This window comes from Cuculus canorus, chromosome 13 (genome assembly GCF_017976375.1).
Source record: "Cuculus canorus isolate bCucCan1 chromosome 13, bCucCan1.pri, whole genome shotgun sequence".
In the NCBI taxonomy this organism is placed as follows: Eukaryota; Metazoa; Chordata; class Aves; order Cuculiformes; family Cuculidae; genus Cuculus; species Cuculus canorus.
Window position 1 is genome coordinate 2,785,042 of NC_071413.1, and position 27,614 is coordinate 2,812,655.

General features: G+C 46.9%; 1 protein-coding gene across 3 annotated transcripts in view; it reads left to right on the forward strand.

Annotated features, from left to right (window-relative positions):
* Positions 1-1,498: 1,498 nt before the first annotated feature.
* CHST8 (carbohydrate sulfotransferase 8) overlaps positions 1,499-27,614 on the forward strand; it is a 162,205-nt gene continuing 136,089 nt past the window's right edge. The window contains exons 1-3 of one of the 3 annotated variants that reach the window (XM_054078741.1): positions 1,543-1,615; positions 15,034-15,364; positions 15,932-16,076. The gene's annotated coding sequence lies outside the window, so the exon portion shown is untranslated. Of the gene's footprint in view, positions 1,616-15,033; positions 15,365-15,931; positions 16,077-27,614 lie in introns of all 3 variants that reach the window. The other 2 variants (XM_054078742.1, XM_054078740.1) reach the window with 2 other exon arrangements.

The following is a 27,614-nucleotide window of genomic DNA, read 5'->3' on the forward strand; positions in this document are numbered from 1 at the left end:
CTGGATGATGCTATATCCACCCTGTGCTATGAAAAGAGCCTCCCTACACCGCTCCTCCTGGCACAGGGATGCAGAGGCTTCCCCAGCGCCCTGCCCCAATTCATTGTTCATCATTGCTTTTCCAATTACTTCTACTGTTTCTCTCTATTTGTGTTCACAACTAATTTCTTTGAGGAGTAAGTGTGGGTCACTGGTGATCTCACCTGGTCTTAAAACACAGATAATTTCAGTAAAGGCAGCCCAGAGGAAAGGACTGGGGGATGCTATCTCCACCCCATGCTCTGAGAAGATCCCAGCAAAGGGATGCACTATTCAAGAGTATCATTGCTTTACCTATTACTTGTACTGTTTCTCCCTGTCTGTGCTCACAATCACCTTCTTTTCAGAGTGTGCGTCACTGATTCTCCCGCCTGGTCTTAAAAACACATCTTTTTTCAATAATGCAGCCCAGAGGAGGACAGGACCGGAGGATGCTGGAGCATACAATCATAGAATCATTAGGTTGGAAAAGACCTTTGAGATCATCAATTCCAACTGCACCTGTCTATTCCCACATCATATCCCTAAGCGCTTCATCTTTTTAAACACCTCCAGGGACGGTGAATCAAGCGCCTCCCCAGGCCGACAACGCTTTCTGTGAAGAAATTTTTCCTAATGTCCAATCTAAACTTCTCCTGATGCTGCTTGAGGCCATTCCCTCTTGTCCTATCACCTTTCACTGGGGAAAAGAGACCAACACCCCCCTCTACAACCTCCTTTTAGGTAGTTGCAGAGAGCCATCAGGTCTCCCCTCAGCATCCTCTTCTCCAGGCTGAACTCCCCGCTCCCTCAGCAGCTCCTTGCTCCCCGGCCCCTTCCCCAAGGCTGCTGTGTCCCTCTGCACTCCGAGCATCCTTTCCCTCTTCCCTCCCCTCTCCTCTTTGCCCTTTCCTCCTGAGGGGAGGCCTTATTGCTCTCTACAACTGCCTGAGAGGAGGTTGTGGAGAGGAGGGAGCTGAGCTCTGATCCCAAGTGACAGGGGACAGGACAAGGGGGAATGGCCTCAAGCTGCACCAGGGGAGGGTCAGGTTGGATATCAGGAAAAAATTCTTCACGGAAAGGGTCATCGGGCACTGGAACAGCTGCCCAGGGAGGGGGGGAGTCGCCTTCCCTGGAGGTGTTTAAGGGACGGGTGGATGAGGTGCTGAGGGAGTGCTGGGAATGGTTGGACTCGATGACCCAGTGAGTCCTTTCCAACCTGGTGATTCTACGATTCTTTCCCTCCCCTCTCCTCCTTTCCCTTTTCCCTCTTCCCTCTCCTCTTTCCCTCTCCATCTCCCAGGCGGGTCGCGCCGCTCCAGCCGGAGGCGCCCAAGGATGCCGTTCCCGGCCGAGGCACAGCCCCCTTCAACCCGGGCGCCGCTCCGCACGGCGGTTACCACCCGCCCTTGCAGAGAGGCGCGGGGCGCGCCGGGCGGGGCGGGGCGGGGCCGGGCCTGGGGGGCGGGGCCTGGGGGCGGGGCGGTGGGCGGGGCGGGGCGGTGGCCTCCAGCCCGTCCCGCTCGGCTCTGCCCTCCCCGCCGCGCGGCGCAGAGCGGGCGGCAGCGGCGCGGAGGATGCGCGGGGCGAGGCGCAGGTCAGTGGCGGCTCCGCGGGGTCCTCGTCCCTCTCCTCGACTTCGGGAAAGTGCCCAAACTTGCGCGCGGAGCCCCCCACACCGCCCCTCCCAGCTCCCCCCCCGCGGGGGTGCCCGCCCGGAGCTGTAATTAGCGGTGCCGGTAATTGGGGCGCGGGGCGCGTTCCCCGCTCGGGCACGGGGAGCGCGGGCAGCGGCTCCGGGAGGAGGGAGCGGCGGGTCGGAACCGAAAATAACGGGATCCGAAGCGAAGTAGTGGATAAACCCCATCCGGCCAGAGCGGGGTCCGGCTCGCCCCGGTGCGCGGCTCGGGGAGCGGCGCCGGCGGCTCCGAGAACAACGGGATCCGAAGCGAAGTAGTTGGGAAATGCCCGGGTTTTGGGGTGGGGGTCGAGCTCCCCTCGGACCCAGCCCTTGCCCCGGCGGCTGAGGATGGAGCGGGGCCGGGCGGCTCCGGCACCGAAAATACGGGATCCCGAGTGAAGCAGTTGATAAATTCCATCTCCCGGAGCGGCTCCGGCTGAGGGATGGAGCGCGGGGCTCTGGGCACGACGCTGAGCCGAAAATAACGGGATCTGAAGCGAAGTAGTTGATAAATGCCCGTTTCCCGCAGCGGGGGGTCAGTCCGTCCCGGCTCCGGGTGAGGATGGAGCCAGCGGCGCCGGGAACAGGACTGGCTCTGGCTTCGGGACCGAAAATAACAGGATCCGAAGCGAAGTAGTTGATAAATCCTATCTCTCTAGAGCGGGGGTCCAGTTCACCCCGCGTTCACTCTGGGAACGAGCAGGATTGGGTGTGGAGGAGCTTTCTCCTCTCTGGAGTCGCTCTGTTGGGAAGCGGGGGCTGCTGCGGGTGCGGATCTCCTGCCGGTGGTGCTGGGACCTGGCGGTGGTGCTGGGACCTGCTGGTGGTGCTGGGACCCGGCGGTGATGCTGGGACCTGCTGGTGATGCTGGGACCTGCCGGTGATGCTGGGACCTGCCGGTGGTGCTGGGACCTGCCGGTGGTGCTGGGACCTGCCGGTGGTGGTGGGACCTGCTGGTGATGCTGGGACCTGCTGGTGGTGCTGGGACCTGCCGGTGGTGCTGGGACCTGCTGGTGATGCTGGGACCTGGCGGTGATGCTGGGACCTGGCGGTGATGCTGGGACCTGGCGGTGATGCTGGGACCTGGCGGTGATGCTGGGACCTGGCGGTGATGCTGGGACCTGCTGGTGGTGCTGGGACCTGCTGGTGGTGCTGGGACCTGGCCGTGCTCGCCTTGCTCAGCCCCTGACACGTATATCCAAACCACGGCTAGGGATAATTGTGTCCAAGCACGCCAGTGGGATGGTGCTGGGCAAGCGGCAGCCCAGGCGCCTCGCGGACAGCTGGACTCCCTGGTGCCGGCTGTGGAAGCAGTCAGGACCAACAGGATACCCACTCGTAGCTGAATCAGTTTTCTCTTTTAAGCTTTTTGAGGGGTTAGGAACGCCCCTTGGTACAGTTGTATTGTAACATCACTTTCTGTCTGTGGCTGACTCGTGGTGTGTGCGGTTAACGTGCTTAAAAAACCCAAAGATGCTCATTTTTATGATGTTAGATGCTTACCCCAAAACGCTTGTGTTTTATTGCAAGATTTAAAAGTTGCGGCTCTTCAGAGAGCAGGCTGTGTGTGTGGTGCCAGAGGGGGGAGGAGGAGTGGCAGAAACCTGAATGGTGTCTGAAAATCAGAAATGCAGTCGTTAAATTCATGTTGTTTATTAATGACGCTCACCAGTTGATGAGAAAGCGATCCTTAGTTTATCCCAAGAAGATCTCGTTTTGCCAGATGCCTGGTGCCTCATCAATTCCTTTCATGTCCCTGGGATTTTCTCCTTTCCAGGCGCAGGCCACAGCACGTCTCTGTGTTGGGGATAACTGTTAAGCTCTTCTTTGGAATTCATGAGCTTCCAAATTAAACTTTTGCTGACACCTGCTACCTAGCCTGGCTGAGCGGGATGGCAGCGTCACCCGGGCTGTGGGAGCTCTGCCGCCCGGAGAAGTAGATCGCAAACAAAAAGAGGTGCAATGCGCCGGGGCTGGGGCACACAACGATTTGGGGGAGCTCTCAAAAGTCTGGCTACTGGAAATCTAATCAAAATCTGCTTCCAGTGGAGCAACCTTTCCCACAGCAATCACAGGCAGGACTTAAATCCATAGAGTAGATGGTGACAAAGATTAATAATCATCATCATCAATTAGCTGATGGACTCAAACAGAACAAACTGAGGGTACACAAAAACCTGGCTGCCTCTCCCCCTCAAACCTACTCCCACTTTTATTTATCTGGTGTCAAAGATCTCTCCTGGTCGCTGGTTTCAGATGCCAAAAAATTTAGCAGGTGTCATAACATAAGGTCAAGACTTAATTATTTATATGGAGACATCAATCATCACGTAGGATGATTTATTTATAAACCACCAGAGCTGTAAAACGAGACAGTGAATTCTGATTTTCTGCTCGTTCCTGAAGGGGACTGGGAAGGTTTGAGCTGCAGCCGAGTGACCTTTGGAGCCTGCGGAAGTTTCTGCCCGGCCTCCCGTGGAGGAGGGCTTTGCTGTACCTTTTACATCGTGTAACCAAAATGTCACTGGGGAAATCTCATGCATATTTGCTACATCTCAGTAATGAACATTTACTGATTATGGATTATCTGGAGAATTTAGCTTTTTAAACATTATTCAAATTTTTATGTTTATGTAAGCTAATAAGACTGAGGAGATTCAGTAACTACTCTTTGCCTTATGGTATTTGAAAAGTATGTCCGCTGGGCTTAGCTCAGCATCTTCCAGAATCACTTTTAAAATACTAAAATAGAATTTTTCTGCCTGAAAAAAAAAAAAAAAGAAAAAAGCAACCCCTATCTGTACTCTGTGTAATACTCTCTTCTCACAATTAATGCCAAAAATCAATTTGCTAACATGCTTTTTATGTTTCTGCTGATCACAAACAGGATGGCACAGTAAAAGCTTTTATTGCCATCTGATTAGTCCACAGTGGTGGTGAGTAAATAGCTTGGGCTAGCCTGGCTGCGAGACTGGAGTGCGGATCCAAAGACGAGCACGGGGGCTGAGCACCAGGCACCATCCTGCTCTCACTGTCATGCAGAGAAATTTTATCCACCCTATGAGCAAAGCAGGACGGGGGCCGTAGGTTTTCTGATAGTTGGACAAAGTACAGGGAGACCTCATCACTGTCCACAACTGCCTGAAAAGAGGTTGTAGCGGGGTGGGTGTTGGTCTCTTCTCCCAAGTGACAGGGGATAGGATGAGAGGGAACGGCCTCAAGTTGTGCCAGGGAAGTTCAGATCAGACATCAGGAAAAATTTCTTCATGGAAAGGGTTCTTAGGCACTGGCAGAGGCTGCCCAGGGAGGTGGTGGAGTCCCCATCCCTGGAGGGGTTTAAAAGAAGAGTAGATGAGGTGCTCAGGGATGGTTCCGTAGTGGACAAGAGTGGCTGGACTGGATGATCTCAAAAGTCTTTTCCAAGCGATTCTATATTTTATAAAGTAACGAAGGCACACGTGGGATGTTCCTGAACCTCCTCCTCCAGGTTTCAAGGGTTAATTACAGCCAGGGACTCTCAGAGATTTGTCCATTTATTTATCTGCTAATAGAAACGGTGCTGCCAATCTTATTTGCCTTTCAGACAGGAGGTGATTCACTTTTTTTTTTTTTTACCAGTTTTACTCAAATCAAAGGCAGAATACAGGAAAAAAGAGATGGAAAGGAAAGTTATGGTGAAGACAGGTAGGACTAGGAGGGAAGAGTTCTTTTGCTCTGCTCTTATTATCTCATAAAACTCTGTGTAGCACAAACCTTTACCATCACAAAGGACTGTTCAAAGAACAAGGAATATCCAAGGCGGCTCGTGATCCCCCTGAACTTCGTGGCAGGGCTCCATTTTGGCAGGAGCAAGTCAATAAGCTCTCCTGCACATCCATTATACCGTTCCCACTGATCTTAAAAGAGGACCATTTATCACTGTGTTTCAGTGACAGAAATACTAAAATAATATTTCACTGGGTTTGTAAGAGGGTGTAAATTATGGGTAAAAGGATGGATGAGCTGGCAACGTCTGCAAAGAACAATTAAGACATTAAGAGTGGAGGAAAATATTTTTAGACATTAACCAATCAGAGAAAATTGGAATTTTAACCCAATTCAGTTATGCGATGTTCCTCGAGCACCCTCTGGATCTTGCCCAGAGCATGTGAAAAATGAAAGATTAATGGTATTTCTTGTAGGAAAGACCAGTCAGCTGCTTGTGTGTTTTTACGGTATACTTGGTACATTTATAGCATTTAGTAATGCCAGCAATGTTCAATATAAAGAGTAACAGATGAATGTATCGTGAAACAAGGCACTGGCAAGGCAGGTGGGAAATGATTTCCAAAATATTGCAGCAACCAGGCTGGGAGAAATGTAGTAAAGATGGTAAACATGATCTAATGGACCCAAGGGGCTTTGACCAAAGCCAGGGTTGAAGTCTCAGGTTGCGTCCCATCGATGCAAGACTGAGCCCTGCGCAGAGGAGGAAAGCCAGGGCTCGGTGTGTGCAAACCCCGCTGAAGATGGCTCCCACGCCGCTCGAAAGGCAGAAGTGATGATGAAATCACAGTTGAGTGCAAAGAGGAGAAAGGAGGGGAATGAGATTGTATTGGCTCAACTGCAAGAAACAAATGACAGATTTCCCTGCTCAGACAGATGATGCCTAACTAGGGCACAGAGCGAACCACGGAGGAAGGTGGCAGATTTCACAGATTAGTCACGGCAAAAACGGTGAATTTCACAGCTTGAAGTGAATTCATGTTATAGGATGAAACAGCACAAAGTGATTAAGAGCTCTAACTGATAGAAGTAATAAGCATGTGAGCCTTAGTCATCGTACGGAAGCCAACATTTCTCCCTGGTGGTAGCTGAGCCACAGGAGCAGCACCTTCGTCCGCCGCCTCCTGTTCCTGACGCTGAGTGGGAGCTGGTGTGACAACCGCAAACAAACAAGGTCCTATGGATGGTTCTGCAAGTTTTCTGTCTCTGAGAGGCCCAACCACAGCAGTCCAACGGGAGCTGGAGCAGCCACTCCGTAAGGAGATGTTCTGCAGGTGCTATCTCCACTCCTAGTGCCACCACTGAAGCCTGGAGCCATGGCTCTAGTGGTGGGGCATGTGCCATGAGAAGAGCAAGTCAGGGGATGGCAAGGGCCCGTCTTCTCAGCATGACGCCACTGGTGAAGAGCAGAGCGGAGGGATGACTGAGAAGGGTTGGAACCAGGTGGGACAATGTTGCAGCACCCTCCCTGCTTTGCTGGGGACAGCCTTCCGGGTCTGGCAGTGCAGCCTTTGAAGCCTTTAGGTCCTGGCATGTGCCACCTCATGGTAACCACGCCACAGCATGCATCCCTAATAGCAAGCAACCATTAAACAGCCCACTCAATGGCTTTCTTCCAAAAGCCACTCAATTTCCATTCTTTCAGGGGATAAAAACCAGCCTCAGGAGCCTCTCCCACAGGTGCTGTTACATGACTTTTGTTGGCAAAACATTTCAGTAGCTGTTACAGCGTGTTTTTCAAGGAAAGCTCTGCGATTTGACACTGGAACCTTTCTAGCTCTGCTTAGAAAAAAAGGAACAATTCTGGAGGAAAACCTCACCTTTGTATCTTAATTCTTTTGTGTCAATGTTCACTCTTCTATCATAGAAAATCCATAGAGCAAAATGCAAGACAAGGGATGTTAATACCACCAGGATGAGCAGCGTAAAGCTTCTTCAGCCTCTCCCCCTTCATGGCAGCGTGTCAGCCAGCCTCCGCCTGTCCCCCAGCATCGCCCTCCCAAGCAGAGCGGCTTTGCAGGCTGCCAGGAAGGTTAACCAACCCCAGCGCTGGCAGACGGAGCTGGAGCTGCAGCGGAGTCATGAACCCTTCCGAGAGCAGAGCGTGCCAGCTTTCCTCTGTTTATTGAGGGTGTTCCAGCACAGTCCGCTGAGAGCAGCTGTAGTAATATCACGCAGGGAGAGGGGAAGCTGTTGAAGTTGCCAGGACCAAAGCCATAGAGGAATGTAATGGGCAGTGCCAGTTCCTTCAAATCCCACTTGGAAGTTACTAGCCATCCACTGGAGGCAGCGGAGCACCTGCATCCCAGCTTATCAAACGTGCATCATCTGCACAGAGCCCGGCTGAACCTCGGCCGGGCACCGCGCGGTCACGGCTCCGCGTCCTCCAGACCCACAGTGAGCAGGAGAGGATTTGAAATTGTACGCCAAAGAAACTCCCTAAGAGGAATCGATCACTCCTGAACGAGGATGGGAAAACAAAGTTTGAAGAGAATTAACATTTCTAAAGTGTTTCTGCAGGAATGCCCTTGGACTTGAGTAAGGAATTAGAAAGGACCGAAAAAAGGCAGGCTGGGGAGAGAAGCCTTCTTCTCCCAAATCGCTTTCAAAACTTGGCAGATTTAAGAAACCTTTCAGTAACATTTTGCGGATCAATGCTAATTTGATAGGTCGGAGCTCAGCACTGTGCCAATTCACTGTCAAACGGGTATTAACTAAGCACTTTTTGAGCATGTTTATAGCTCAGGGTCCATTAGATATGCAGACCTGACAGTTATTGCATCTCCCTTCAAATGCTTAATCTGAAATGCCTACACACCATAAGTGGTCTTTCACTCTTCATCAAAGAATCCTCCCTTATTCAGAGGTGCGAGCCCTTGCTGCGGGAGAAGGGGCTGGAGGTTGTACCCTTGAGGGAGACGGGAGGCAGAGCGGGGTCTGGTTTCCATCCTCAGTACCAAGTTGCCACACGACCATGCTAAGAACTCCTAGGGCCTGACCTTCCAACCCACCTTCATACAGTAGCCAACCTCAGGAAGGATAGTTAATGGAAGTAAACGCTGCTCATTGAGAGAGTGGTAATTACTGGTGTTGGGAAAGGTGGCAAGATCAGTTACATAAACATTTCTGAGTGGTTTTTGAACTCTAATGCCTGCAATCTGACATCCACTTATAGCTTGGAGCTAAATAAAAGTTGCCTTATTCTTTAACAGTCGCTAATTTGAGCCAAAGTTGCAGGAGATCTTGGGTTTTAAATTTGGGTCCCTTTAATACCCCCGCAGAAATAGTTGGAGAAATATTGGTTTCTCGTGGTATTCAGTGTGACCCTCAAGTGCAAAATTCTCCCTTCTGAGTTGGGAGAATCAAAGCAGTAGTTAGCTGGTGACTTGTATATTTAGATGGCTTAACTTTAGGCACCTGTGTTTGAATATTTGATTTAATATGCCTTCATTTTTATATCCTGAAATGGGGATAACTACTTAGCTCAAAGAAGATCAATTAATTTTTCTGTTGCTTTTAAGTTCTGTAATGGAAGATGTTAGATAAATAATTATTTAATATACTTTTAACAGGTTTTTTTTTTTTTTGCATGAGCTCCTTGATCTCCTTAAAGCATATAAATCAGTATGAGCTGAATTAGTAAAATGAGTTCAGAAATATAAAGGGTGCATCGAGAGTTAGACTAGTGCATAAAGGATAAAAACTGCGTTGCTCTTTCATTTGGCAAAAACCCACAAAGACAGTTTTGTGAACTTTCAGACATCTCAATTTTAGGGATCACAAAATCCATTTGTGAAAAGATCTATGAAACAAAGGAAGAAATTGTAGAAGTAGCATCCCGGTCAATAAACCGTATGAATCTGCAGGCACATGCATGGGAGGCTGCCGTGAATCCCTTCTTTGTTTTGCAGTTCAGAAGAGCAGTTATTTTCTTCATTTTAGCAGATGCCAAAGGCTCAGAGAAAGGAGGACTCGCACAACGCAGCCCTTCCTTTCTTGCAGTAGAAATGTATTTGTCTGGTTTCTCAAGTAAGAGAAGAGCTAATCCTGTCCTGATGAGCAGTGACCCAAACGTGTTCAGCCGGTGGCTATCACAGCATTAGGGTGTAATGACCAACTGTTGTTGCATCCCTGTGTCTCCCACTCCAGAACTTAGTCTATCTAACACCAATTTACACATCCACCAGTTCTAGGGAAAGTCCATTGCCTGCCACCTCCTGTTTTTTATGAAAACAAGCTTTTTTCCAGCTTTCCCCGAAAGTAGGCTTTATCACACTCACAGCCAAAAAACCCAACTCTCCAACTCCAGAAGGCAATCTGTTACTCTTCTGGCTTTCTTTCATGACAGCTATTCAGTTCACATTGTTAGTATTTCTTGCTAATAGCACCTTCCCTGGTTGCAAAGCCCTGCCAGGGAATCAGTTATAACTTACTCACAAAACAGCTCACAGCTACTACTGGTTGCAGCCGTACGATCTATCCGATCAAGCTGCTGTCCAATAAATCACTGCTCTTGTCTGCCTTCACGCAGCCCTCCCCAAAATGTCCAGCATCTCATCACTGCTTTCCATCCCCTAAGACGGTGCCAGGATGGAAGGATGGCAGCTGCCCCAGCACTTCCTTTGCAGACAAGGGGAAGGGATTCTCTTTCAAGCTGCCCCTTTTTCCACAGTGACTGACGATAATATTATCTCACATCTTTAAATACGGGTCTCGGAGTTAATGGTGCGATAGCAAAATGCAGAGGGTTTATATTTGTGCTACAGAACGTTTACACGGATCATTTCTTTTTTTTGTATTTTTTCAACATTTAAAACCTAAAGTAACTTTTGCATCATTAAAATCATTAATTCTTCCTTTTCTCATCAAAAACTGTAATTTTCTAATGCTTTGGAATAGCACTGCCCGTGTTGTTTCCTGTGTGCTGCAACTTCTGGAGGGGTCAGCATCTTCCCACAGCATTAGATCCGCGGGAGCCAAGGAGCCTGTAGCTCGCATGAAGTTCTTCTAATTCTGTCCCTTGCCCAGGAGTATATCTATGAGTAATAAATCATCACACTTACCTGCACTGTATCATTCTAAGTATGTTGCTGTTAGCCTTCTTTGCAGCGTTTGTACTTCAAAATTCTCAAATCAGCTGCTTGTTCAACCTTTGGATTTCCCTGGGAGAAATGGGAGCTTAGGTTAATGCCAGGAGTTTATTTGAGGTCTCTGTTATCATATCAGCATGTCACTAGCACAGAAATTCATTTGTTTTTCCTAACTATCTGATAGGGCTCTATCATCATCCTCATCATTGTTTGGGGTGGTCGGAAGTGCATCCCCTCCACAATTGCAACCCGTTTCTGAGTTGTCACAGCAAGCCAGTTAGTGATATTTCAATCAGAGGGTTCTTAAAGCAAATTCCATTCGAGTTCTGTCTGAAAGGGAATTTAGGTTTCATCCTGCTGCTTGGAGAATGATATGCTAAATGCAGCTTCCCATGGGCTTGGCTGCAATCCAGCGCTTTGTAATTTATAGTTCTCCTTCCCCATTCTGGTGTCACCTTGGCACCTAACTCTGAAGTTCCCTCAGCCACCTGTGCTCTAGGTAAAAATGCCCTGGCCGCATCCCCACCCGGCACAGCGCAGCTCGGAAGCCCAAGGGCAGCGGATTGCCACCACACGGGACCTGAGCGGAGCGCTCTTTTCCTCACTTTTACTAATGGGAGCAAATCACAGAACATTGTTCTTAAATGACAGAAATTATTAGCTGACTTCAAAGCATGAAATGCATTTACGGAAGAGGTTTAAATTATATTGGCCAAAGGCACTTTCTGCAGAGATAGCCACAAACCAGCTCTCATTGGACATCTCCAAACAGCTGTTGTGCCCGATGTATTTAGAGTGGAAAAGCAACTTGAAAGATTATGTTAACATGTGATTAAAAAAAAAGAAGGAGTTTTAACACCATTACTGATCTCACTGATAAAATAGTGGGGGGGGTCTGATGCTTTACTGAGAAATATGTGTGCTGTTGGCCAGAGGAGCTGACAACCTACATTGTAACACGAGCCATTTTTAACAGAAAAATGGTGTAACTGGGAAAAGTTATTGCCCCTTGAAGATTACATTCATTATAGATTGTAACAGAGATATGTCTTTAGAATGACTGTAGTTCCCTTCAGTTAAATAGCTATTCAGAAATGGGATCATTTAAGCTTATGTCTGGAACTGTCGATTGTTTTAACAAAGTTATTGAACGAAGGCAACTTTGGGGAAGGTGCCGCAGACCCATGCAGCTCTTTTGTCCCTTTATTCTTTCCAGATTTTTCAAGGACATACCTTCTGGAAGTGCTTGTTTGTACACACCTATCCAATGCCTTAGGGGGGAATTTAAAATAAAAAGGGTGACTTTTAAAATAATTTGTTATTTCAGTAGTAATTGTCAGGGGGGTTCAGCACAGCGTGTGCTACAGATGTGGATTTAAAAGAAAAGCAAAACTTGTCATTGTTTTTGGTCTCCAAAATCCCACATCTACTATTTTTAGTGACTGGCATTTACCATTGTCAAACTTTCTCCCTAACCCAGTCATACCCTGACTACACAGATCTCTTCTGAAAGGTTGCCTCTAGTATCTGCTCTGAAGACATCAGAGAATCATCAGGCTAAACGGTTCTTTGTAAACAAGAAACCAACAAACCCAACAAACTCCCTCTGCAAGATGCTCATCACTAAGATACCACTGGCAAAACATTCATCAGCTCTCTGGATCGGCCTTAAAAGTGGTGACCTTCAACTGGAGAACTTCAGCATAGATTTGTCAGGCTTTTCCTTTTCACCAACACCACAACTAACATAAAACCAGTAAAAGGGTACCAAATTGTTTCAGACACGACGTTGCACTGCACTGCTGCTTCTGGACAGCATTAAATCGCAGCAGGCTCACGTTTAGCATCTCCTGTTTGTTTTTGCACAATGTGCTGCTGCTCCTGGTTTTCCCCCAGCCTGGCAGGCGCTCGTGGCAGCTGCCGAGCAATCACGCAGTGATGCTCTGTGGGTACTTCGTGGTAAAGAAAGCAATGAGAGGGGCGTCCTACAAAAAGCGCTCTCTTCTCTGGCAGGGTAAGGGCAATGACCTCAAGGGAGCTTTGCAGAAAGACCCTTAGACAGCAGCAGAGCTGGGCATGCGGGTACCTTTGCTGTGGTTCTCTGGAGAGAAAGGGCAACAGGCAGTATTTATGGAAGGTTATAAGAGGTTTCTCTGCTCTACATCAAGTATTTATTTTGGCAGGAGCTCTGTAACCGCGCTGCAAAACCACCCTGGGTACTGGTTGCTGTGTACCCAGAAGTCTGAGTAGTGCCAACCATCAGCGAGCTGTGATAATCATATATCATTTCACAGCGGGAGCCCCCTGCCCGTGGGTAGCAACAACATTCCTGCTTCCTCCCATGCTCCTCCAAGCAACTAAGCCCCACCTCCAGGGTATCTTCTGCCCTGTGAACTCACTGACATTTGTTATTAGCACACCTTATGAAGGGTGCTGGGCACACCTTAGAAACACTTTTCTCTCACCTGCTAGAGAATTCCTATCAGCCTCAGACCTGGCTGACCCCATTCCCTTGCATTTCCAGGGCAGAGAGAAGTAGCAGGGAGAGCTTGCCTGGTGGAGACTCACCACCAGAGTTCATAGGAACCTAAAAATATGTACTACTCGCTCATTCCCTCCAGGGAAGGTCCTGCTCAGTCCTGGAAATCTCGTTCCTTCAATTGAGACCACTGAGAGTTGGCGTTTGAGGTGCTCTGAGCAGAGGCAGCAGTTCCTTCCAGCTTTGCAGCATTGCAGAGTTTTTTATATGATTATTGGTATTACTCATGCAAACCTTCAGCTCCTCATCCTTAAATGACTTTGAGATTTCCTTCTATAATCCATCATATCAGCAGCCCTCTTGGCTGGACTTGCCTTCTGCTCCTTCTTCCTGCAGTTCTCCTGACACCTTTGTCAGTGGCATGGAAAACCAAACTCCAAGAGAGGGGAAGACATGGAATTCGTCCATGTTTGGATGGGAGGTGGGGTGGGTTACACGGTGGATGAAGCAAATACAGAAGATTAAGCAAGAGAGGAAGAGCTGAGCCAGTTCAAAGGAACAGCTCTGCCCTGTAGTTCTGAGCAGCGCTGTCAGGCTTTACCTGGAGCACAGCCTGTGGGACCAAGTACTCTTTCAATCTGCTCTGGCTCTGTGTGTCTGATTAAAGCCTCTCCCTTTTCCAGCGATGTGCCACCTCACTGGCTGCATAAACCTGACAGTTATGCTACACTGGGCCCTTCCCCTCTTCAGTTATTTGACTGCGCTGTCGCGTTCTTTCTTCCACGGTTCTTGCCCCCCTCTAATATCTCACCTAAAATTTTTCTTTCTTAGCTTCAGGCCATTGCTCCCTGGCCTACAATTTCCTGGGACTGTGAATCATTCCCTCCCTTTATTTCTGTTGTTACCTTGAAGGTATTTATGGACTGTGATCATGTTCCCCCTGAGCCATCTCTTTCCCCGGACTCTATGAATTCAGCTCGCCCAGCCTCTTCATGTTACGTTCTCTAACCCACGTATCATTGCCCTCCTTTGTTTTCATCATCTCTTTTTGAAGGTTGCCTACTAGAAATACACAGTGCCATGGGTTTTACACCGCCGTTATTTCTGTGGGTTTCCACACATTCCCTCAGTGACCTGCATCTTCTTACCCACCAGGGCGATTGTTGGTTATATTGGTTTATTTTATGAAATATATCCAAATTTAATTTGGCAAATGAAAACATACCAAATAACTCTATAATGTGCTGCCAAGTTATAAACAGAAAACTACTGCCTAAAGAAAACAGAAGGCTAAAGAAGGAAGCTGACAGTAAAGACTCCTAAGATCAGGTTTGGAAAGTAAAATTAGCTACTTGTAGCATGGTTTCATCCATTTTATCACTGAAAGATGGATTTGTTCCCCATGGAGGAACATGGAGAATGATCCAAGGGCTGGAGCACCTCCCATACAAGGACAGGCTGAGAGAGTTGGGGTTGTTCAGCCTGGAGAAGAGAAGGCTCTGGGGACCTTAGAGCAGCTTCCAGGACTGGAAGGGTCTCCAGGAAAGCTGGGGAGGGGCTCTTGATCAGGGAGAGCAGGAATGGGATGAAGGGAATGGTTTTCAGCTGAAAGAGGGGAGAGTGAGGTGAGATCTTAGGGAGAAACGTTCTCCTGTGAGGGTGGGGAGGACCTGGCCCAGGCTGCCCAGAGCAGTGGTGGCTGCCCCATCCCTGAAGGGGTTCCAGGCCAGGTTGGATGGGGCTTGGAGCCCCTGAGCCAGCGGGAGGTGTCCCTGCCCACGGCAGGGATGGGACTGGATGGGTTTTAAGGTCTCTTCAACCAAAACCATTTTATAGTTCTGTAATTCAGTGGAAAATTCTAATTTTGGTTTCATTTAATATTAAAAATCTTAGTTTTAAAAAATCTCAGTTGTTTAAAATGAAATAAACAATTATTGGGAAGGAAATTAAATCTGGGGGCAGTAGAAATGCTCCGTCTAGATGTTTTTCATCTAACCTAGGTACTATGATTTGGCTGCACTGACTCTCCTTGTACCCTCTCAGCTCAGCACCGCACAGGACAGGTCCCAGCCCACGCTGCCCCACCAAACCCCACAGCTCAGCCGGGCTCTGGGCTCCACCGTGCAGCACCGCCTCTTCTCAGCTTGCTGCTTTTTCTAAAGTTTAGAACATCTACAAATGCGACAAATGTAAAAAGCAAAAAGCCTCAGGAAAAGGCTGACTCACATCACAGAAGAGGAGACCACGCCTGGGAGCGAGACCTTCGTAAGGAGACAGAACTGCAGCTCCCCAAATCAACAGGAAGGCTGAAATGAAGGGAGAAGTTTGAACGTAAACTTATGAAATTAGATTATGTTAAGACTTCTAACAAAGTCAAAGTAATGGAAGATGGAAACAACTTTCTTCACTTTAGGGTGTGTGGCACTGCAGGTGTGCCCAGGATTAGATTTCTGCACACGTCCCATTCACTCCGATGCCTGTGTAGAACCTGACACTAATGATGTCCTTTGTAAGACAGTAATCTATCAAACTAACCAGTACTGCTTCAACTTCTTCCTTGTACTTCCCCATCCCCTGGTACCAGTCCTTTGGTTTTCCTTAGTTCGTTTTGTTGGAGATAACTGTCTCGTATTTTCCTGGGCTTATATGGATTTGCAAGTAGGGTCTCAGTTCTGAAAGAGCATGAGAAATAAAATGCCCTTAATAATACTACGTTTAAAATAACTAATTCTTAGTTTTCCATTGGTTTATTGAAAAAAAATCCTCCTATAAGCAATAAGAGCAATGTGTCTTAGGACTGCTGTCATACAGGACATGACAAACTTCCTAACATACTGTATAAATGTTTGTTCTCAGCAATACCTCTGCATTTTACTTCACCTCACTCTGTTTCAGCAGAGCCAAGACAGGCTTCATGCAACAGTGCAGCGTGGACTGCTAACGTCTGCAGGGCTCATTCCTGTGAGAAGAATTGTGTTCTCCAAATAATTAATTTTTCTGTTCAGTGGTTGAACCAAAATTAGTGGGGAAAGAATTGCTTCAGGTATGTCCAGCAGACAAGCGTTTCATTTTTCTCACCGAAGCAGGAATATTCCAAATTAAAAATACCTTCTGATACAAAGATCTTTTTTTTGCTTTCAATATCACAGAATCATAGAATGGGTTTGATTGGAAGGGACCTCAAAGCCCATCCAGTTCCACCCCTACCATGGGCAGGGACATCTCCCGCTGGCTCAGGGGCTCCAAACCCCATCCAACCTGGCCTGGAACCCCTCCAGGGATGGGGCAGCACCACTGCTCTGGGCAACCTGGGCCAGGGCCTCCCCACCCTTAGAAGAAGACATTTCTTCCTAAGATCAAATATCAAACTGAATCATTTGGGTTTTTTTTTAACTTTAATTTGTAAGGTGTTGAGTCGGTCACTACCCTCATTTAAAAAGAAACATACAGTTCAATTTACAAACATTTTGTAAATTAAATCCTAGCAAGAAGTTACAATGTCCTGCCTTTCAGAGAACCGGTGTTTTTTTAATGGACACCGAAATGCACTCTGGAAGCTGCTGCCTCGGCCTTTCAGTTAATTATTAAATTTAAAATGTTTAAAACATGCGTTGCAAGAGACTTTATTTTCATTTTCCCAGCAGAGGCATTGACAGCTCCTGGATGATACCTCGCTGAACTGTCCTCTTTAATGACATTTTCTTTTTAATAATCATTGATCCACACAAATTTGTCAGTTCCTAAATAGGAGCTCATCACTCACATTGCTTGCGAGAGCTCCGTCAAGGGCTGAGTGTGGCGCAGAGGATCTCTGGCTGTACACGTTTGCCCTGTCATCACACGAGAGGTTGGATATGATTTGGATCCTAATTTTTTGTGGCTGTGCTAAACACAGTGTACCAAAACACCGCGTCTCTTTGTCCCCGTGCGCTGACAGCAGAAAGGAAAGGTGAAACCGAGTGATGAAATGGAAGCAAAATAAACCAACTTGGAAAGCAGCAGTCCCCAAGAACAAGAACCTCTTCTCTCCATCTCCTGTTTGGGCCAAAATATCGCTATTTTGCCAATTTATTGTTTAAAAGGTTGCCCAGCCTAGCTTTTCCTGTAATAGGAACAGAAAGGTCTCCTTTAGCAGCTCACAGGGATGGCTTAGCAGAAGCTCATACCGGGGCCCCAGCGCGAGCCCGGGTCCAAAACCCAGAGAAGATGCTGTGCTCTCTACTTACAGAGCAGAAGGGGCCACTGCGGGAAAGGTGGGGTGAAAGAGGGCAGGGAGAGCCTGAGAAAGACACCAATCCATTAATTGGTTTTGCTTTTGCTGCCCTCCTGACTGGGCGTTGCTCTGCACATCGTCAGTCCTCTTTCCCCTCCCAGACACCTCGCGGACTGCAAAATACCCAACAGAGAGTCGGGCAAAGCCAGCACAATGGGCAGCTGCCGAAGGCAAGAAGAGGGCGATCTGGGCTGTCCGGGGCTGTCTGGGCTCTGGAGAGGCACCAGACTGGAGGCAAAGGGGGGAAAAGCAAACAAGAGGAAGGTGTAAATTTGAGAGCAAGAGCTGAGACTTGAATGCAGGAGTGAGAAGGAGCCCTGTCGTCAGTGCCCCAAAGCATTCCTGAGGTGGAGAACAGGAGGCTGCCTGACCATGAAAGTCCCTGCTCAAGGACACCAAGAAGGACAGGGGAACAGTTCACAGCAGTTCAGGGGCAGTGTATTTTATGAGTTTCCCACAGCCTGGACACCTTGGATCAATCAAATCACGGCAAAGCCTTGCTTTTCTCTCTTACTGCTCTAGGTCTTGTTCTAGGCTTACCTTGAATGTTATGGAAGCAAAGACCTGCTGGAAATTAAATTGTAACCTGTGGTTTAAAGCACGTATGAAGCCCGGAAAGAAACATTGCTGACCTTACAAAATGTCTGAGAGGCTCTGGTGCTAAGGAGAAACTGTAGCTTCCAGCTTCGTACGGAGCCTTGTGGGGATTAATCCTCTTTACAACTTTAGGCAGAAAGGAGATCAGCACTATGTGACTTCTTTTCTGAGTCCAACAGGGAAAAGAGATGTGAAAGAAGAGGACTCAGTCCTTTCCCCCAAGGCCCCCTGGAGTAGGGGAGGAGAGTCCTTTAGGATAGATTTAGATGAGGTATCAGGATGAAACCTGTGAGGGTGGGGAGGCCCTGGCCCAGGGTGCCCAGAGCAGTGGTGGCTGCCCCATCCCTGGAGGGGTTCCAGGCCAGGTTGGATGGGGCTCGGAACCCCTGATCCAGCGGGAGGTGTCCCTGCCCGTGGCAGGGGTGGGACTGGATGGGCTTTGAGATCCCTTCCGCCCCAAACCATTCTATGATCCCCCTAGAGACCTCTGCTGCACTTACTCCTTTTCCAGTGATTCCCAACAATCTTCACAGATTACCAGCCCCCTAGCACACTACTCTTCACAGACAATGCTCCGTTTTCTCCTTTCCGTTCCCTCAGCATCTTCTCTGAGGTTGCATCCTTGGGCAGGAGGAAGGCTGACAATTCTTCCCCCGTTTTTGTCTCACAAGCTCTTCCCTGAACTCATTCGCTACTACTGCGCAAACAATAAAACCAGGCACCTGAGCATGGATTATCTTAGTAATATTCCATTTCTCTGTCAGACTTTAGGTCAGCTGGTAATTTCGGGTGGGATATCGTCTGCAAAGACAACAAATGCAAGAAACAATCTTTCTCCCAGCAAAGGATAAACTAGATGACCCAAGTGATTTTCTCTGTCACTACTATCTATGTTTCTGTTATGGAATAAACCGCTGGACAAGGAGGAGGATTTAACGTTTTGACTGCAGTGATGGATACTACCAAAAAGCTCAACTTAGTTCATCTCCTTACTGCCTTCTAAGGGGCAGTTATGTATCCAGTATCTCTCTTCTGGGCAGAGGTGATCTACAGAGCATAACATATTCCCTTGACGGGGATCACGGATTGCAAAGATGCTTGGCTTGGACGGCTCAGTGTTGAATATCTGTATCAACTTAAGAGGCAAGTCTTGGCTTTCTTTCCTTATCTTCAGTCTGTCCAAGACCATATTTCAGTCCAGAACAAATTCTTAGGACTCATGTACTGTCCCTACAGCTCTAGAAATGCTGAAGTAGGGAGCGGAGAGGCCAGGTTCCAGCATTGCCTTTCCCTGGAAGCCTGAGGACTACCTCACACCTGAAGCATATTCAGAGGCTGTCCATCTCCAACCTTAGGCTGAGAAGAAGATTAAACTCCTGATGCCAGAAGACTCCTCCACCAAACAATCTGTTATTAAGATCTTATTCATTATATGGTAAAGGTCTTACAGATCAGTCTGTTGTTTTTCTTTTCAGACAAGAATACCATTGTCCAGCTATTACTGACCGCCACCCACCTGCCCTCAGCCTCGTATATTCACTTTTCTAGGCAACCGAAGAAAAAAAACCTTTCCGAGTGGGTTTAACAAAGGGAACCAAAATTAATTATGTTTATAGTTTATAAATATGAAGGTGACTCACAGGTGTTTTTACTGTGCAGACGGAGAAGTGTTGCTAAAGGGAACACGACATATCGATCCTACAGCACCCTATTTTTTTCTGCCCATAGCACTAGCGGGTGAACAGCCATTTTAGCTGTTAGCTCCTCAATTCTATTAAGAAATTCTTGAATATTATTTCCCTGCCTCTGTCCTCTTTTTCGTTTTGTTTACCAGAGAGAAATGCTTCTTTAAAACCCCACTGTAGTCAGTGAGTGTCTCTAGCTGACACTGGATAACATTGTCATTATGATTTAGGGTTTTGCTGATCGTGCTTTATTATTTTTGTATTTTGCAGAAGGTTTTAACTCTCATTTTATGTGTTTGTCGAATTGTTTAAAGTGAAGGAGCTCTCAGTCTCCATTGCCACACTAAAAGGCAATAGAGGAGAGCTTGTCGTTATTACCATGCAAGCTAGACAGTCTGAACAGTGTCTTTTAGCCAGATGTAAATCCACAATTATAAATCACCACAGGAAGAGGAATGGCAATCACTGCATTTTGATTTATTGCCACAATACTTTTTATATAAAAACACAGACCAGACTAGGGAATTTAGGTGTATTTTCTATGTCTTTATGCAGTAAGCGTATCTCTTCAAAGCATGGGTTGTGTTAGAAGTCAAAAGACTCTCTCTGAATAAGAACTATTCACAAGAGTGCTAAGCTTATAGAATCACAGAATCGCTTGGTTGGAAAAGACCTTTGAGATCATTGAGTCCAACCGTACCTGTCCACTGCCAAACCATATCCCTGAGCACTTTATCTACCCATCTTCTAAACCCCTCCAGGGATGGGGACTCCACCACCTCCCTGGGCAGCCTCTGCCGGTGCCCGAGAACCTTATGCACAGCAGAGGGATAAACCACCTCTGCTGTGCGGCAGAACCGCGCAGGGCTGTGATCGGGATGGGCGGCGTGTGTAGCTGGGGTCATATAATGCATAGTAGTTCCCCCCATGTCAAAGAGAAGGGCTGTCCTGGGAGCCACGAGGCAATCAGAGTTTAGTTCCTACTTTTCCATAGGCTTCTGGGGGATTTTCTGCAAGTCATTTCATTTCATTGCGCCCAAGTTTCTTCAACTGTAAAATAAATCCTTCAAATACAATTGGATCAGCTTCATACAGCAAATTACATCTGATGCTGAATCATGTCTTTTATCTCTCTGGCTGCTTATTTTTATTGTGAGCTCCTCAGGGCAAAGACTATCACTTGAAGTCTCATATATAATAAAAGTGTCTTTAGCACCGCAGATCCCGTTCTCCGGGACCGGAGGCTTACTGTAATAAAAATAAACAAATGCGATCAGCCACTGGAATTAAAATAAAGTGTCCAAACCGAAGAAAATCTATACTTATGACCCTCTCTCATTAATATCCTGTCCCGTCCCCCCCATCAGATGCACTGTTTCGGTGCATCCCTGGGCAGATGTAAAACACTGGCTACACTTCAGCTTTTGGCCAACTGGAAATGTTAAGAGCAGTTTTCTTGTTACAGCAGAGCCATTTTAGAATAAAATAACAAAGACTGGAGGCTAAGAAATGAGATACTCAATAGTCCAACGACGTTAGCAAGAGGTGGGAAAGGAACACGAATATTCCAGAACCATTGTTTTCAATCATAGGATGAGGTTGGCTAATCAAAATGCAACTGAGCTGAAGAAAAATCTAAAAAAGAATGGTTTGGGCAATACGTACACACAGGAACTACCTGGGAAAGAGAGCCGAGAACACAAAGAGCTCTGCCTCTTGCTACAAGAGCCACGCCTGGGCTACCAGCCAGGTTTTGTAACATGCCCGCATAGCACGGAAAGACTCATCAAGAGAGGGCTTTCTTAGAAGACAGAAGCTAAAATCTTGATCTTACTGAAAATGTCATCTGCAGATACAGAATAGAGATATAACTCGAATAGAAATATGACAGGGATTTGGTCTGCTGAGCAGTTTCAGAGCGTGTTTACCATACTTCTCCGGCCAAAAAAACCCAAAGAATGGCAGAGATGGAAATACTTTCTTCTTTTAATGCCTAGAGTTGATAGCTCTGACCGTTAATTACAAATAAATACAGAGGGGCTGATAGGCTCATTAGGCTATAGAAACACTCCCTGGTGGGAGGAGGTGTGCGGTTGCCGGGGTCAGTCCCTTCAGTTTAAGCACGGCCTTCTTTGCTCAGACAAAACGTAGTGTCTCCCACCAGAGTTTGGTTGCAAGTCCTGAGCCCAGGGTTGTGCCCTAATGATAAGTTCACAATACGTTGCTCATTACTTTTCATACATATTATATTAATTTTGCTCACAGAAGAGGTTTCTGGGGTCAGGTAACGCCACAGGACGCTCATTGCCCTTAATGGCATTAACACCTCGTGTGCCAGTCATTGCATTTCTCCTTGCTGTGCCTACATTTTAAAGAACATTATTTTCCTCCAGAAGAACATTTCAGCTTTTGCAATCAGTGCTCATTTTTGTAAATTAAGGAATGAATTGTGCCAAATTATTCTCCTCTTTTTCTCTCTCCCAGGGATATTTGCATGTAGCTTATGCTACTGTCTGTGTATCTACTGCGTGCTTTACAGGAAGATGAAATCATTACACACAACACAAATTACTACACCTCTTTCAAAATCACACATTCTTAATTGGCATGGAAGCACTGAGATCACTGTAATACATGCAGTAAAACGTCTCCGACTCATTTTTTTTTCTCCCAGGTTTAAAGGTCAACGAGAATATTTTTCTTTAATTTGACAGGCACACAAGAAATAATGCAAGACTCATTTATGGTCAGGTAATGCACAAAGAAATCTATAAATCAAGCTAAGGGGAATATTAGATCATGCTCATATCTGAACCCATCTGGCTTAGTTCACAAGAGAATCAATACGAGGCAGACAGCTCAGTATTACTCGTGATTTATGCTCGCACATCTAAGGGGAGAAACATTTGCAATTTTAAAGTCGCTTCATCTAAAACAGAAGGATATGAAAAAGAAACTAGATTTGGCTATTAGAACATATGCATTAGGTAAGTAATTTGATGACAGGTTGTAGCTGTTGGAGGAAGGGAATGAACCACCAGAACCATACACTTAATGACTCAGCACCTTGGTTTAGTGTTTTGAATTTCCTCCCCACAAGGTGTATTATTATAGAGCTGTTAAGAAGGCAAATTAGCAGAATTCCACATCTGATTTTGGAAGATGAACTGCAATTGATAGTTCTCAGGCACAGTGCTGTTAGAAAACAGAGCATATTGTAACACAGCTTTTCTTCATTGCCTTCTTTCAAATACTACTTCCACCGATAAAATCTATGCTTGAAACCATACTGTGGCCAAATATTAATCCTGCCCCATCCCCTGTTATACCTGTAAGCTTTTGAGCCTTTTGTGACCATCCGTGAAAGCTTTCTACCTCAATCATCCATCTCTCAACTAAATAAAATCTCCAGTTGGCCTTAAGTTCAGCCTCCCCAAGAGGCAGGATGAGAAGTGTCAGACTGCCTTGCGGTACGAACGCAAAGGGGTGGAAGGCAGAAAAGGAACGAGAGATTTCACAAAGCAATTAGGGTATGACAAAGAGATCCTGCAGTGATGGGTGCCATAAAAGCATCAGGGGAACTGGGGCAAGTAAAACATCCATTTCAGCTACAGTGATTTGTTTTACGTACTGTGCTGATATCCTTCATGCTAATACCAAATGCGGCTTAATTTAAATCTAGAAAGGCATTTGGACCAAAGGGAGAGCCTGACATATGTTTTCTTCCAGCTAATGTGTACAAGTAGAATCAATAATTTTCCCAGTGTATGTTGATAAATTATTACATCAGACATTATTGATCGAGCCAAAGGAGGAGGAGGAGGTCAGAATAATGGCAGTCATATGGTTGTGATTAGAAATGCTTGGGATACTCATTTGGAAAAGGCTGATAATAATAACAGTCTATGGGCTTCACAGCTATCGATTTCATAAATAGAATAAGCCTTGCTGATCCAAAACAAGGTTACTTGTATAGGCATTTCAGCGGGTTGTGCTGTGGAAAGCCAGTCTTTATGTCTTCTGCACTATATTTTGGTCTAGCACTCTAAAAGAATGCATTTTAAACAGTAGTTCCTTTCAGCCGTAATATTCTACTGCATTTCTCTGCTGAGAACCCTTAGGCTTCATTCTGGTAGTAGGCTTAGTACTCTTTCAAGTGTTTATTTAAAAGGTTTTCATATGTTTTTGTCATTATTAATATTGAATATGTTCATTAATTTACACATGCTTTACAAACACTAGGCAGGATCCAAGAGCCTCCCGTGTGAGAAGGGATGCGTTGGGGCTGTGCTATTCACTCTCTCTCGGGTGTATCCTTTTAGCAGAGAAGAATACATCAGCATCGCACCTTTCAACCCAAAAGATTCCAGAAGGGTTTCCCAAGCGGGGAGGGCAGCATGCCTGCTAGCAGACATCACATCATCATCCAAGGAAGGCACCGCCTTTGAGGCGTTGTTTGGCAACAGCCTGGCAATGCAGAGCACTCGGGAGCTGCACAGGCAGGGAGCAGAGGCTGCTGTATCACTCGGAACACACAATAGAGTAAGAAAAAGACGTAAAATGCAATTTACCTGAGTAGGATATGGTCAGGTTACAAAATCCACAGCTTTCTCTCCTTTTTCATTCATACCACTTCTATTTTGGGAGTCCCACCTGTCTCTTTGTCTCTTCCCTCACTAGCTTTACTATCCAGGCACTACTCCCTCACCTGAGGCTCAGTTTCCTTTTTGCAATCTCAGCCTGCTTCTTCCATGCTTTTGCTGGTAGTGTGGTCTCCAGCAGCCTCTTCCCACTAACAGTCCCACATCACGCACCCTCCAGCCTGCAGCCCCCAACTTGCCCTTCCCGTCCCCTCGCGGATGCAGTGCCGGCAGCAGCCCTTCCTGCCCCTGCGCTGCTGTCTCTACGGCCTCAGCAAGCACATCGGAGGGAATAGCCACACAGCGACTGCAGCAAAGACGAGGAAACAACTTCATCTCATTCCTTGCAAGGACTTTGAATGCTCCTGGTAAGAGCGATACCACCCAGCTGCGGCTTGTAAGGATGCTGTGGACCAGAATCTCTTTCACCTGCTCTCTCACAGGCAGCGTTTTTCCTGGTCCCCACAGGAGCAGGCTGGAGCACTGCCTCTGGGAAGGGTGATTTAACCGAGCATCCAACACCAGGATTATTACTATAGCCCTGAATTATAAAAGAGAAGCAGAGCTTCACTACATCTGGGACGCGGTGGGGGAGGTCACATCTTCTTGGTTTCAAAAGTCCTTCTAAAATATGGGAACGCAGACAATGTGTATCTGCAGTACGGCTCATTGAAAGTCAAAAATTCTTATCCCATTTCTTTCCACGCTTGAGGTTTTTCCAAAGTTTCTCTCGAGCGTGAGAAACCAAGTATGTTTTCCTCAAGGTCTTTAGAAATTCCTTGCTCTGGTTCAGGTGTAATGAATACCAACTGACTGTGGAGTTGACACTAGTGCCGAAGCCTGGGCCGCATGGGACAGCAGCACAGCGTGAAAAATGAAAGCATCCACATGTACTTCTCATTTGCTGTGAGTAGAAGGTGATCCTGAAAATGAATTCTATATTTCTTCCCAATCATCCTTCACCGTGGCCAGCCCCTAACCAGCTGTGTGTTTTCCCCTGGCAGCAGCACATCTAAGCCGTCAGAGCAGCCGCACAGGAGTTATATTGCATGGGTGACAAAAGTCATCTTCCAGACAAGTAGAAAATGATACAAGCTCCCAAGCACATGACTGGATCTATTGTAGCCGCTCTGCGTTATTTAAAGGCACAACAGCATGGCATAACACGTGTGATTGGCCACCTCAGTACAGCAGCATCACAGCCTCTCCGTCGGGTTACAGTTATGAATCTGCTTTGGACAGTACAACGCAACTGTTTCTTCTGGATAAGACCTATTCTATAGCAGGTAACCTATTTGTTACCTGCTCTCTAATAAGATCTGGACCATTGTTATCCCACACCAACCCTATAGGCTCTTTGGCCTTAGCACCTTCTTTCATCCTAAAGCTCACCAGAACGAGCGATGTGAGAACAAAAAGGGCTGGACTAGGGTGAAACGGGAGGGAAACACTAGCTCCCTGTTCCTGTATGTACTGCGGGATGGAGACTCTCTTGAGTTAGAGCAGTGGGATGTGGCGCAGCCTTCTGGTCCTTTCTAAACAGCCCAGACTTTGCCGATGTAAGGCGGGGCTGAAAACTCTAAGAAGACAGAGGGTGCTCAGCGGGCGTTGCTAAACACCTCCTTCGCTTTCCAGGCACTACATTCACCTTTGGACATTTACGTGCAATGGTAGTTTAGGATGAGATTAAGAAGTTCTTCGTACCTGGGATTATGCCCAAACGGGGGAAGTGGTTTCAGATCTCTGAGGAGCAGAAATACAGTTGTGAGGTGCTGAGCGCTGAGCACTTCCAAGGCAACAGAGAGTTCTTTGGTGTCCCTCAACTGAAATGAGCCGTGGTTCCCCCAGCAGGGAGTCTGGAATTTGTACTATATTCAGGTGATAGTGTTATGTCTCTCTGTTAAAATGGCATATTATTCACAATGCTGATATCTTTCTGGCCTCACAGGCTAAACTATTATTTCTTGTTTATATATTTGCTTGTTATGTAGAAACTTTGTGTTATGTAAATAAAAGCTGCGACCTTTGCCTTTCCAGGAGCTGGAGCTAAGTTGGTGTAGAACAATGCCAACAGAGAGTAGGAGCAAACAGGTTTAGAGCACAACTTAAAAATGCCATTTTCTTGCTTGTAATTTATTCTTCCTACCTCTAGTGTTCCTCTGCAGAGATATTTATAAAAATAGGTGTTCCAGGCACTGTATATCACAGGTTTATTTAGGACTGTTGTTGAAGATTTACACTGCTCAAAAGAGCAGTCATAGCAGATAATTCCATTTGCAAGCTTCGACAAAATGTTCCAGGGAAAGTGTTGTTATCACTGTGGAGAATTTTAATGATGGCAGAGTTTACAGACAACTTATTTGGCAAACAAGGCTGCAGCAGCAGACACCTCAGCACGTTCTTTTGCCAGTGGTGCTTTTCTGATTGTCGCTGCTGCCTGTTAAACACACTTTATATCTGCCTCCCAGCCCGCTCCAGAAGCTTCCTCTATCCTGCAGTGCCAACCTTGCTCCTCATAAAACACCTACCAGGAACTCATCTAAATCAGTTGCTGAGCCCCTCACAGACCCGACCGGGGAACTCGGTCACTAATTATTCTGTTATAAAACTTTTTGTTAGGTAAATGAAAGTTTTGGCTTTGCCGCTGCAATAAGGAAAATTAGTAATAACTTCACTAATAATGTGATATGATGCAAGGTGACCATGGGAGAAGCTGGGTTAAGGTACCCCCTGCTTCTCAGGAGATGCCTCGATAATTCACATCTCGCTCATAGATTCATTATTGCAATAAATTAATATGGTGCATTAGTAATCTGGAGGTTTAGTGAGGGAGGGAGTGAGGAAAAGAGGAGCTTGCAGGCTGGTAACTCCCTTCGTCTTCAAGTCTTTGCTGAACAGAGACCTCTCTGTGCACACACAGACCCGCAGGGATGCTCCAGAGGGGCAGCGCTGATCTCCTTGCTATATATTGCACAGCATCTATAATGATTATGCAGACTGCTTTGCTGTGCCACCGCCTTGGCAGCACCTAAGGGCGCTCCCCTGCCCGCCTCGCGGCCACCAGCTGCCCTGCAGCAGGCTGGGCCACCACTGAAAGAGCAAGACAGACTGAATGTGCGCGCCCTTCCCTTCCCAACTGTTCACTGGTGCCTGGAAAAGGGACTTAGAGCTGCTCCCTCTCATATCGCTCCTTTTCAGTCAATACATCAGGTTTTGGTGTTGCCAGTCTGACTCTGACACCCCTTCATTAGCACTAGAAAAGCCGGTGAGCATAATCCTGTGTCTATGGCACTGGAAACCTTGCAAGACGCCACACTGCTCCCCAGTGAATTGTTTCCCTTTCTCGTTGCTTTTATGTTGTCAGCTAGAACAAAAGGAGCTTCAGT